Raw genomic sequence first — 12,747 nt, forward strand, 5'->3', positions numbered from 1 at the left:
CAAGAGTAGAAGTAAAAGGCCAGAAAGGACAACATGAGTTTGATTAAATCCAATGCCAGGGGAGGAAAAAATTTGTCCATGCAGCATGGTGGAAATGAATGTTCATGATAACATTAAGCGGAAATATCTAAATGTTCATCATACAACAGAACTGTATTCTACTACATTGAACATTGTTTCACAACAAAAAGAAGTATAAATAGATGTTATAACATGGATGGCAGTATACTACTAAAAGTGTATACTGAAAGTAGTATATACTAGGTGAAAGTAGCCATTCATGAAAGGCTACATACTGTAGGTCTCTATTAAAATGAAATTTCCTGGGCAGGGAAATCTCTGGAGATGAAACAGAGTGGTGGTTGTGCAGGGCTAAGGAAGAAAGAGGGACCGAAGGGGTGATGGATAAGTTATACATGGTTTCTTTTCAGGGTTGATTACCAATATTCCAAATTGATTGAAGTAATGGTTATCCAACTCTGGGAACATACTTTGGAATAGTGAATTTTATTATATTAATTGGGTCACTCTACATATGCAAAATATGTAAGAGTTCTTTGAAAAGTTTGTCAAAATGGGTTAAGAGGTAAGGAAGTTTTTTGCAAAAAAAATTTAAATTGATGCACACTTTCTCAAAGTGCGCATTTCCTGTGAACTAAATGAAAGTGCATCTCAGTTACTCATTTTTAAAAATCTAGGAGCAGGACCTATTTTGTACGTATAGACTATACATGACCTGAACATTTCCCTACTTCTATGTGTGTACGTGTTTGTGTGTGTATATACATACATATATGTGAAGTTCAAAAGAAAGAAATGAGAATTCCTAAGTTAGATTGTATATTTTATACAATATTAGCATTTTGTGGAACAGTATAATGGAATTTCTGAATAACTTATCCTGGGACACATTAAATTAATATACATAGGCTCTATGTCTTGTCACATAAGTGAAAATAAAAGAACAAAATTTTAGAGAATTATAGTGAATTTTATCCTTCAATTTAATCTTCCCTGTTTCACCACGGCAGTGCAATACTACTAACTGTATTATATAAGAAGAAAAATGTCTCTCAACTTCTGGGAAGAATGATAGTTAACTGTGACCTTTTTAATTATTATTTTAATAAAGAACAGAAGAAAAAATGCCAAGTACAGTGACTGTCAGAGTTTAACAAATAAGTACCTTAAAATGATAAAACCATGCTAATACTACAATGAAAATTAACAACAAATCTGTGTTTACTGACATTTTGTATCCTAAAAACACTTGTATTATTAAACCAGCCCTAGAATTCCTATTGACACATTGGATAGGATATGTACTTTTCTGCTGATCTCACCAAATTTGATCTTCAATTCTTTGTCTCATCATCTAACTTGATGAACTAATGTGTCATAATTTCCAGTGTTACCTGTACTACAGAATGTGCTTACTGGGTGCCAGCTACTTGAAGTAGTTTCACATCCACTTAACAAAGTATATTTATTACCATTTATTATTATTTATCACCTTACTGTTAAATAATGAATGTTCTATCTCACCAATGGTATATGCGAATTGTTCCATATTTGTGAGTCATGGCTTTTCATTTTTATGATGGGGCATAAGTGATACATTCCATAGGACACATATTTTGAATTTTGATCTTTTCCTACTCTAGGATTGTGCCATGTTATCTGTCCTCCTTTAGGATGCTGGGCAGCAGCAGTGACCTGCATCTCCAAGTCAACTACACAATCAAAAGGGGAAACGGCCCACAGTCTTCTGTGTACTATGTTGCTGGGCTAGAATGTTGAGAAGGGGGCATGTATTAAATGCTTTCTTGACTTAGGATATTTTTCATTTAATGATGATTTTATCATCACGTAACCCTATCAAAAATCAAGGAGCAACAATACTTTGAATGTCATCACCACATACATCAATCCACATTCTTTCCATCATGCATACACATTACTGACTTAAACTGAGATAAAAAAGAAGGTGTCACCTTCCTGCATAATCAATGTTATATTATTTAGCCAACAGATTCAGTTCACTATTTCTCCCCTAATAAATCTGTAACACTTAACAAGCTACTGAAGTATCACAGAGCAATCAGTGTGTTGGTACACTAAAACTAGTACAATTCTGCAGCGCAGAACTATAGAGTGTAAGCAACTTACTTGTAAAAATGGCTAAAGTAAATAAGAAAAATACCTGTGAGGAACTTAATTTTGCTAAAATTTGCACATTTATAATTTGATAAAAAAGAGGGACCATTAAAAATTGCTGAGAGGTTATAAGAACACATCAGTTGACAGTGAAATGCCTTTGGTTGAAGATGAGTTGGCATGAATAACAAAATTATACCAACTAAAATAGTTAAAAAGTTACAAGGGAAACGTATTATGTGGTGCAGCATCTTTGCTTTTGTTCATCTGGAAATCTGGCATGAACTGTCGAGGTAATCCACATAATTCAAAATCATTTCAAAATCTTTCTTTTAGGTCTGAGCATTTCTGTTGAGTTCATCATGGTTTTAAATATGGCAAGATAAAGACATTAAAAGTATTTTAGGAGTATAGAATTTATTATTATTTGTATGTATGAATAATTAATAATTTTAAGCAACTTGAAAATTTCAGAGGTGACATAGTGTCTGAAGTGATGGAACAAAGACATAAGCCTCAGCCATTCTCAATCACTGTCCAAAAGACAGAAAATTTATTCCTGTCCCTGAATCTCAATTCAGTTTCACACCCTAATGTCTTCACACCCCGAATTCTTCCCCAGGCTTGGAAGCCCAGTGGCCAATTTAAAGACCAGTATGGAGGAATTTGCCTCTGCCTACTGCCTATTCCCACCCCCAACCTAACCCTTCCTAAGATAAAGAAGCCCAGCCTGCTGGGGTCCATGCCTCCTGCCATGTGTTCCCTCAATGTGCATGCCAGTGGAAGGTCACCCGCCTCTGTGGATTTATTTTCTCTGAATAAATTCAGTCTGGCTGCAAATTTGTACCCTGCCTCCTCTCTGTTCTGCATATCTTTTCCTTACATTAAGTAAATAAACTATGTCTCAGGTCTACAGTTACTTCCTGGAGACAAGGTATGTTTTCAAGCAGATAAGAAAGTCCATTGTGGCCTATATAGTTTTATATATGCCTAGATTCAATATTTATCCATAATCAAGTATGACTGAGTTTAAAATTATTACATTTCCCCTGATAATTACTTCTATTTGGATTTATAGTTTTCAGTCACTTTTAAATGCAACAACCTGTGAATTTTAGTCTCTTCGTCTATTTCTTTAAAAATTTCTCAGTTTTTAACTACCAAGTCTTCAGATGAGATTCCCTATCTGTGCTTTGAGCCCTTTGCTTTTTACTAAGTTTATTTTAATTATAAATTAATTTATATATATAAATTATATTCTCTTATACATGCTCATAAATACTTCTTTAATGTGGATTACTACTGTAGACAGCTAATCCTCCATATTCTATGCTGATTCTTATGTGTATGTCTTTGAGGATAGTGTTATTTTCTGATTTGGGACCACTCTCAGTGTTGTGAATTTGGCCAGCATGAACATTTTGATTTTCTTTTCTACTGCAAAACTTTCAGATTATAGTCTGTCTCTGCTTTTTGGGAAGCAAAAGATGACAGAACAAGTCCTTGGGCTCCTGCCACCATTTGAGAATTCAAATGTTTTGAACTTCTGGCTTCAGCCCAACCAACTGCTGCTGTGGACATGTTGCAAATAAACCAGCATATGGACTATCCCTCATTGTTAGTCTATGCCACTCTGCCTTTAAAATAAAATGAGAATATATATATATAATTTTAAAAATAAAAAGGAATTTTCACTGATACTCAATGGAATATTAATCTTCCTCTGAAACTAAATAATAATCTGTGCACTTAAACAATGAAAGGCTTGTAATAAATGGTGCCCAACTGGAAAAATGTTGGAACCAAACTTCAAACATTTTAGAAGCAGAAATTCCAAAAGCTCAAAGATTTAATGGAAGATGACAAATCCGTTAAAGTGAAAAAGAACTCACAGGAGAATATTTAAAAATATCAGAATTGGAAATCCTCTCTCTGAACTGCAGCAAATCAAAGAATAAAAGATGATTATATTTGACTATATTAAAAAATTAGCTTAACACTCTGATATCTAACCTATGTAGCCACCATACTATAAGAATGTGATATCTGAATAATATTTGAATAGATGAAACTTTCCAAAGTTAAGTTCCCTGGTCCTGAGAGTATTATGAAGACAGTCTATTTTTCTAAGATGTTAGAGCCATTTATAAAGATATATCTTTATTAGGAAAGGGTAATTCTAAGAAAGCACTGCCACATACATCAATGAACTGAGTTACCACAGTCATGATAGCAGGAGCTAAAAATAAAAGAAAGCTCCACAATTTTTCCTGGGTTATGTGGCTCTATTCCTTTTTTTAATTGTGAAGATGCTGCGCAGCCAATCAGCTTTGGTGGTAAACGACTTCGGGTACTGCCCACTTTACTTCCTTTGGACGCCATCTTTGAATTGCCATGTGTGCCTAATTTCCTCACAGATTCCCCCTTTTTTGTTTTATATAAAAGAGAGAAAAAGAGGAACCGAGAGGAGGGTGTGCCTGTCTTAGGTTGTCCCCTCTGAGCGGGATCAGCCCTTTAGGGAGCATGTCTGTCTTAGGTTGTCCCCCTTCTGGGGATCTTACCCGTCCTTGACTACTACTCGAGCTGTTAAGGGCTGTCCCGGGGATCTTACCTGTCATTGGTTACCACCTCAGCAACTCAGTGTATGATGTATTATATCTCTACATCTTGGCAGTGGCCGTGGGTGGATGTATAGAGTTCCCAATCTGGCACTTAAAGAGTGGCATAATCCAGTTCTTAAAGAGTGGCATATTGTTGTCAGACCACCATTAACTGGACCACAGCAATGCAATCTTAGACAAGGATGATTTATTTGAAAGGACATTTATTTGAAAGTCCAATAACAGAGAGCCAGAGAAAGATCCTCTATCCACTGGTTCACTTCCCAGTTGGCCCCATAGCCAACCCCTGGCCAAACCAAAGTCATGAGCCAGGAACTTCATTTGTGTCTCCCTCACGGGTGGCAGGGGGCCAAACACTTAGGTTATCTTCTGCTGCTTTTTCCTAGGCACTAGCAGGGAGTGGAGTTGAAGTGGAGCAGCCAGGACACAAACTGGCACAGGTATGGGATGCTTTTGTCACAAATGGCAGCTTTACCTGCTATGACACAAAGCCAGACCCATCTGATGCTATTTCTTTTTTTCATTATTTTTTAAACTTTTATTTAATAAATATAAATTTCCAAAGTACAGCTTATGGATTACAATGGCTTCCCCCCCCCCATAACTTCCCTCCCACCCGCAACCCTCCCATCTCCCACTCCCTCTCCCCTTCCATTCACATCAAGCCTTGGCAACTCATGACAAGAGCCTAGGGAGATTACTGACGCCATAAACAAGAGTGTCAATTTGTTAAGTCATCTCACTCAATTTCTAAGGCACTTCTATCAAATTGCTTTTATTTCTGTAATATAAATTCAAGTGTAGAAACATTTCAAAACACTAATAAGAGCGAAATTTTAATATGTATTCATTTTTATGTGAAAGAAAGTGAAATGGATAGAGAGAGGAAAAGAGAGGGACAGAGAGGGAGAGAGGGAGAGGCATGCAGAGTCACAGAGAAGAGGGATATCTTCCAATCACTAGTTTACTTATTTTTCCACAACAGCCAGGGCTGAGTCAGGCTGAAGTCAGAAGCCTGGAATTCAATCCAAGTTTACCATGCGGGTAACAGGGACCCAACCATATAAGCCATTATCTGCTTTGTCCCATAGTGTGCATTAGAGCTAAGACAGAATCAGGAGTGGAGCAGTAACCTGAACCCAGGCTCTCCAATATGATTTGCAGGCATCCCAACCAGCATATTAACTATTAGGCCAAACAACCACACGAAAAGAAAACTCAGAGAGTGCTTCTTAGGAAACCATTTTGAGCTCAATGATTGTTTACAGCCCTTGTCTCTACTATTGAGGAACAGGATTTTGTTCTTTATACTATTTGTTGTGCTCTTCACTTAATGTAGGATTCAGATCCCACATGAGGAGTAAGTACACAGTGACTCCTGTTGTTGACTTAACAATTTGACACTCTTGTTTATGGCATCAGTAATCTCCCTAGGCTCTAGTCATGAGTTGCCAAGGCTATAGAAGCCTTTTGGGTTCGCTGACTTCGATCTTATTCCGACAGGGTCATAGTCAAAGTGGAAGTTCTCTCCTCCCTTCAGAGAAAGGTACCTCCTTCTTTGATGGCCCCATTCTTTCCACTGGGATCTCACTCACAGAGATCTTTCATTTAGGTCTTCTTTTCTTTTTCTTTTTTTCCCCCCAGAGTGTCTTGGCTTTCCATGCCTAAAATACTCTCATGGGCTCTTCAGCCATATCTGAATGCCTTAGGGCCTGATTTAAAAAAAAAAAAAAAAAAAAAAAAAAAAAAAAAAAAAACCTACACGTGATGTTGTTAGAGTCTGAAAAAGCCCACCACCCGAGGAACGACTCCAAGAGACTTTTCTCTCATGCAACCAGCAAAGGGTTAAAGATTTATTGATTATCCAGCATGCTGGGGCTGTCTGATCATACAAAAGCAGAGCAGCCCCGAATAACCAAAGGTTAGGGTTTATAAAGGCAAAAACTGCAAAACCAGGAAGGGGGGAATACATGGTTGCTATGCACGGTTGCTATACACAGTTGCTAAAATCAAAAGAGAGTACATAAAATCAAAAGAGAGTATATGGTTACTGGGGTCAACATAACCTAAAACCTAAGTGAAATTAATATTTATCATAATCTTGACAATACCAGTTACAATATTACAATCAGCAATTAGGACTTGACATTAATGTAAGACACAGACAAATCACATCTTTATTATTAGCCCAGGTAACCCAGGTGCAACCTTTCTACTTTTAAGCTTGAGCAATCATGCTAGGGAGTTTTTGTGTGTTGCCAAGGGTGATGTAGTGCACTGCTATTGTCCGACTATTTGAGATCATAGTTTCAGACCAGAGTCTCACGGTGAGGGGGTGCTTTCCCAGAATGCAGTCTCAAGTGCTCCAAAATGGAGTCCCTACTGTCAAGGTGCTACTCTGTCTTATTTTTTACAGCTATACCAGGAAGGTTTAAACCTGTAAGCTTAAGCTTTAACTCTTCAATGTCACAAGAAAAAAATCTTTGAAACATAGGTTAACATGCCAATTAAAGTCACCTCATTTCACACTACAAGTACTTGGGTTAAGTATCCACATCCAGCTCCGGACTCTGGCTCCCTATTAACATGGACCTATAAGGCAGTTGTGATAGCTCAAGAAACCGAGTACCTGTTTCTGGCTCCTGACTCTAGCTTCCTGTATTGTGGACCTGGAGAGAAATGGTTATGGCTCAAGTATTTGGGCATCCATCACCCATGTGGGAAACATGGAATGAGTTCCCAACTCCTCAACTCAGCCAGTCTCAGGACCAGTAGGTGTGGGAATTAGAAAGTGAACCAACAGAATGTTAACTTCATTGATTTGAAAGGCAAAGAGAGCCCTCCTATCTACTCCCTCACACCTCAAATGCCTGCAAACAGCTAGGACTTGGTCAGGATGAAGCTAGGAGCAAGGAACTCAGTCTCATGTAGGTGACAGGGACCCAGATACTTTTGCCATCACCTGATGTCTCCCAGAACACACATTACCAGAAAAGCTGGAACTGGAGATGGATCCAGAATTCAAATCCTGGCACTGTAACACAAGACACAGACATCCCAAGGACTGACTTAACTCCCACACCAAATGTGTGCCCCCAAGAAAGCTTTTAGCACTGACGAATGACACCCAAAGGCTGTTAAAAAGCCTAAAGCTAGTACTAGCTGATCTTTCAAAACTAAAGGAAAACTCCCTTGGATGTTTTTGCATATCTTCCTTTCCCTTCATTTAGCATATTATAACAATTATGACAAGTTTTCCTCTCCAATCTCTTCATTTGTAATGCCTAACTGAAGTCCGGTCCTGATTTCATGAGTACAGGCCAAAAACAATCCTTTTTCACTGGTTAATATTAATACATGTCTGCTTAGTAACAATTCATGTCAACAGAAATAAATAGGAAATGACAACAGCAATAACCCCCCCCCAAAAAAACCTTGATAATCTTAAATTTTCTCTCCACATCAGTCACATAAAAAAAATTTAAAGAAACTCAAACTCAAACTCTGTGACAATAGGGAAAATCCTCCACACTGTAAATCATCTAAGACAAAAATATTTCAAATACATCTGCCTATCCCGTCAATTTAAAAATATTCTAGAATGCACGGTAATTATTCCTTTTAATTTATTAAAACCAAAGTTAGAGTTTTCATTGGAAACAACAAAAAATAAATAATTAAAACACATAAAAAATATACCACTGGACAACATTTTGTCCCAGCAGGAATACAGGAGTGCCCAGCCACTCTCCCAGGTGCAGCCCATCGTCTGTGTGCCGGCTGCTGCTTCCCAGACCCTCCATGAATGGTGAGGGCCCTGTCAGACACTGGGGTTGCAACCTGAAATGGACATTCACTCCTGCCACAACTTGTAGCCGCAGTCTCATCGGCACCCAAATCACAAAGCCAGCTAAATGCTGTGGACGACAACCTCCAGGCAAGAGAGGCTGGTCCTGGCACACTCGCCATCTGGCTCTCCATCTGCGCTGCCAACACCTGGATGCTCTCAACCCAGCACGACCAGGATCACCAACTCTGGGAGCCGGCGGTTCCCAGATGATGCAGGGAACTCCCTGCTAGCAGGCAGCCTGTCCCCAGGTGAAAAGCTGACTGCCAGACAGTGGCTGTGGACAACCAGCACCCAAAGAATATTGACCCCTCACCCTCCCTTTCCTCTTGGATGCCACAATGCAAAGGCAGGGGGAGGGGAGCATCTCTGTGTGCAGGCCATGAAAACCCGAGAGGCCCACCGGCTCCAAGGGGACCTGCACCCCACACTTCCCTGCCCGTGGCCTGAGGCTTCTTCGCCACTGCCTCTCCGCTGCTGCCTGCTTCTCTGCACTACCCCACACACTGCCACAGTCAACGCCACCTCCGAACTGCATGTCCCTGCCCGCGACGCCCCACGCGCCACCAACGCAGACTCCCCTTTCCCAGCCTGCAACGCCTCACACTTCCAAGGCACCGCTGCTGCCGGTGCCCATGAGGAACTACACTTCAGCACTGCTGCCCCTCGTCTCACCAGCTCCCCCACCACCTGGTGACCCTAGCTGCCCTCTGTGTTGCTGCCGCCACCATACACTTACACCTCCCTGCCTAGGAAGCCCCACGCTTCACCAAGGCACACTTAGAGCCAAGCTTCCCCATTTGTCAGCATTCCCTGAGCCATTACTAGTGCAAATTTCGTGTGAAAATGAGATTAACGATCAATAACACAAAGCAGATTCTGTCTGATGCTGGACAGATCTGAGTGGATCTGGAGGTGTGGTTCAGAGGGTTAAGCAGCATTTGGGACACCAGCTTCCCATATCGGACTTATGATTTTGAATCCTGGCTCTTTGGCTTCTGATTCAGCTCCCTGCTAACGTGCCTAGGAGGCCAGAAGACAACCCCAGGACTCCTGCCACCCATATGGGAGATCTGGAATGAGTCCCTGGCTCGTAGCTTTGGCCTGGCTATTGTGGTCATCCAGGGAGTGAATCTGTGGATAAAAAAATCTTTATCTATTATTCTCTCTGTCTGTCTGTCTGTCTCTCTGTCTCTCTCTCTGTCTCTGTCTCTCTCTCTCTCTCTCTCTCTCTCACAGACACACACACACACACACACACACATCCAAGAACCATTCCCGGGGCCTGTGCTGTGGCAAAAATTGCTAAAGCTGCCGCCTGCAGTGCTGGCATCCCACATGGGTGCTGGTTTGAGTCCCAGCTGCCCCATTTCCTATCCAGCTCTATGCTATGACTTGGGAAAGCAGTAGAAGATGGTCAAAATCCTTGGGCCCATGCATCTATGTGGGAGACCAGAAGCAGCTCTGGATCCTGGCTTTGCACCGGCACAGCTCTGGTTCTGGTCATTGCAACCCTTTGGAGAATGAACCAGTGTTCTCACTCTCTCTGCCTCTCTGTAACCCTACCTTTCAAATGAATAAATAGTTAACAACAACAAAGAAGCCATTCTTCAGGCATGTCCCCACATATAGCCTCAGACAAGGAATTACAAAAACAGTTATAAACACTTACGCAAACACAAAAACAGGATATATAAAGCTTTGTAAGGGAGAATTGAATCCTAGTACATTAGAAAGTTTATTGCACTTGAAAGAAAAGTGCAGATCAAGTAAAAGTTGATATAAAAGCTTTATATTACATGTTTGTTATAGAAAGACTTGGACCAATGGGCAGAGATCTCTGTGTCATCCAAAGATGTGAATATTGAAAGGTTTTCACAATTAAGGTGTTCAGAGATACAAAGAAAATGATCATTGCAAAAAGCCATAAAATTAGATTCAAAAAAAGTAGATCTGGGCTAACTAGGAGACAAATTAAAACCAAAATTACATTTAGGCTTGGATAAAAAAATGACAACTCTGCATGAGCGTCTATGCAGTATGAACAAAATATCAAAGCTTAAACATTTACATGCTGGCATATATAAAACTAGTCCAGATCAAATTAAATGGGACATTTGGAGGGCTAAAATATTAACTCAATTCACATACATTGTATTTAAAAACCATGCAAAACCTAAGGCATTAATCCTAGAGTTTTACAAAGGGACATTTCGTGAATGAACACTTAGTAGCCTTTATCAAGTCAGTGTCTCCTGATAACAGATTCAGGTACTTGTGTATTCAGCCTTAAGCACAAATGGTTTTGATTAATTCCAAGGAGCAAGAGACAGCAGGAACAGAAACCAGCACAAAACCTAGAGAGAAGGCAGAAGGTCACAGAGAACCCTACTCCTTTCAACTTATCTCCCTCTACATTCCTACTTCCCTAGCCATCCCAAACCAGAATGCATCTCTCCACAGTCAACAGGCAGATACTTCTATGAACCTGGAAACTGTCTGCAAAACTGCTCCTCACTTGGGCTAGCACTGAGGCACAGCAGAGTAACCACGGCCTGTGATGCCAGCATCCCAGAAGGGCACTGGTTCCAGTTCCAGCTGCTCCACTGCTGATCCAGCCTCCAGCTAATGCGCCCAGCAAGACAGCAGATGTCTCAATAGTCGAGCCCTCCCACCAACACGGAAGACCTCAACGGAGTTCCAGGCTCATAGCTTTTGCTCTGGTGAGCCCTGGCAATGGCAATCATTTAGGGAGTGAACCAGGGGATGGAAGACCCCAGGCCCCCATCACTCTGTCACTATCTGTACTGTGCCTTTATGTCTTTTAAATAAATAAAAGCAAAAAACCAGTTTTCAAAAGTCAACCATTAAGTGCAAAAAATTTTATTCATCATTTTGCATCCTACCAAAAACACCCCAGAGAAACACAATTTTACTAGTATTAGTCTGCTTTTTGACTATCAGCCACACACACACACACACACACACACACACACAGACTACAGAACAGCCAGAAGCTTGCAGAAGCTGCCAAGTGTCAGGTTGTTTCTGACATATTGTCATACAAACTTTGAAGTAAAGACTAAACAGAAAGTCTCGTGCTAACTGTAAGGAAAAGGGGTGCAGAGCAGTGCCTCCTCACACGGGGCACCAAATGTAAGGAAAAGGGTGCAGATCAACAGCAGTCAGAATAAAAAGACTCACAGACAGACTGAATTTAGCCAAAGAAAAGAAACTCCCAGAAGTGGACAAACTGCCAGCAAGCACAGACCGAACACATGGCAGAGGGCCCAGACCCAGGTAGGGAGGGCCTTTTTATATCTTAGGTGGGCTCAGGGTGGGTGTGGGTGGCAGTGGGTAGAGATGAGTGTCTCTATACAAGTTCTTCAAGTGTGGCCTCCTGGCTTCCAAACCTGGGGAAGAATGCAGGCTGTAGGGGGAAGAACAATGGGATGTGAGATGAAACTGGTCTCTTGAAAGAAGGCATGAGCAGCCAGAACTTTTTTAAAATGGCTGAGGCATCTGTCCTTGTTCCATCAATCCTGATTTTGAGTACAGATAAAGAGGCAGGGCGCCGGTTTCCTTCTGGCTACTTCCTGATGATATGGGGCGTAGACGAGGGGCAGGGTATCTATACACTGGATGGGATTGATTGGAGAAGGAGAGAGCAAGCAGCCTTGTGTTGCTCCTGCAGTCAAACCCTCCTGTAAGGGGTTTTGAAACGTGTTACTTGTACATGGTAGGAATGGCAGCAAATGATTACGAGGATAAAAAGACAACTCAGAAACACTGCCCATGGTGGGAACGATGCCGAAATGAGGACAATGGGGGATATAGGAAAGCAAGAGTCCTGTCCAGTGCATGGGAAGACAGGTTTATGCCTGACCGCTCCGTTTTGTGTAGGGTGTCTAACAAGCAGATTAGATACACAGGGTGTAAACCACAGGACAGAGTCATTGTTACAGGATCTAAGAAAGGAGGGAGTTTTCCCATTGAGATGCAAATGGAAACTGACAGAAGGGGTTCAGTAATAATCAGGTGTGTTTTGAGGCATGGCCAAGGAATCTGTGAGGTCCAGACCTGTGTGTCTCTTCACATGTAGCCCTGGATGAGACACAGTAA

The sequence above is a fragment of the Oryctolagus cuniculus genome, chromosome 1 (assembly GCF_051225735.1).
Source record: "Oryctolagus cuniculus isolate XC-2025 breed Fujian yellow rabbit chromosome 1, ASM5122573v1, whole genome shotgun sequence".
Taxonomy (NCBI): domain Eukaryota; kingdom Metazoa; phylum Chordata; class Mammalia; order Lagomorpha; family Leporidae; genus Oryctolagus; species Oryctolagus cuniculus.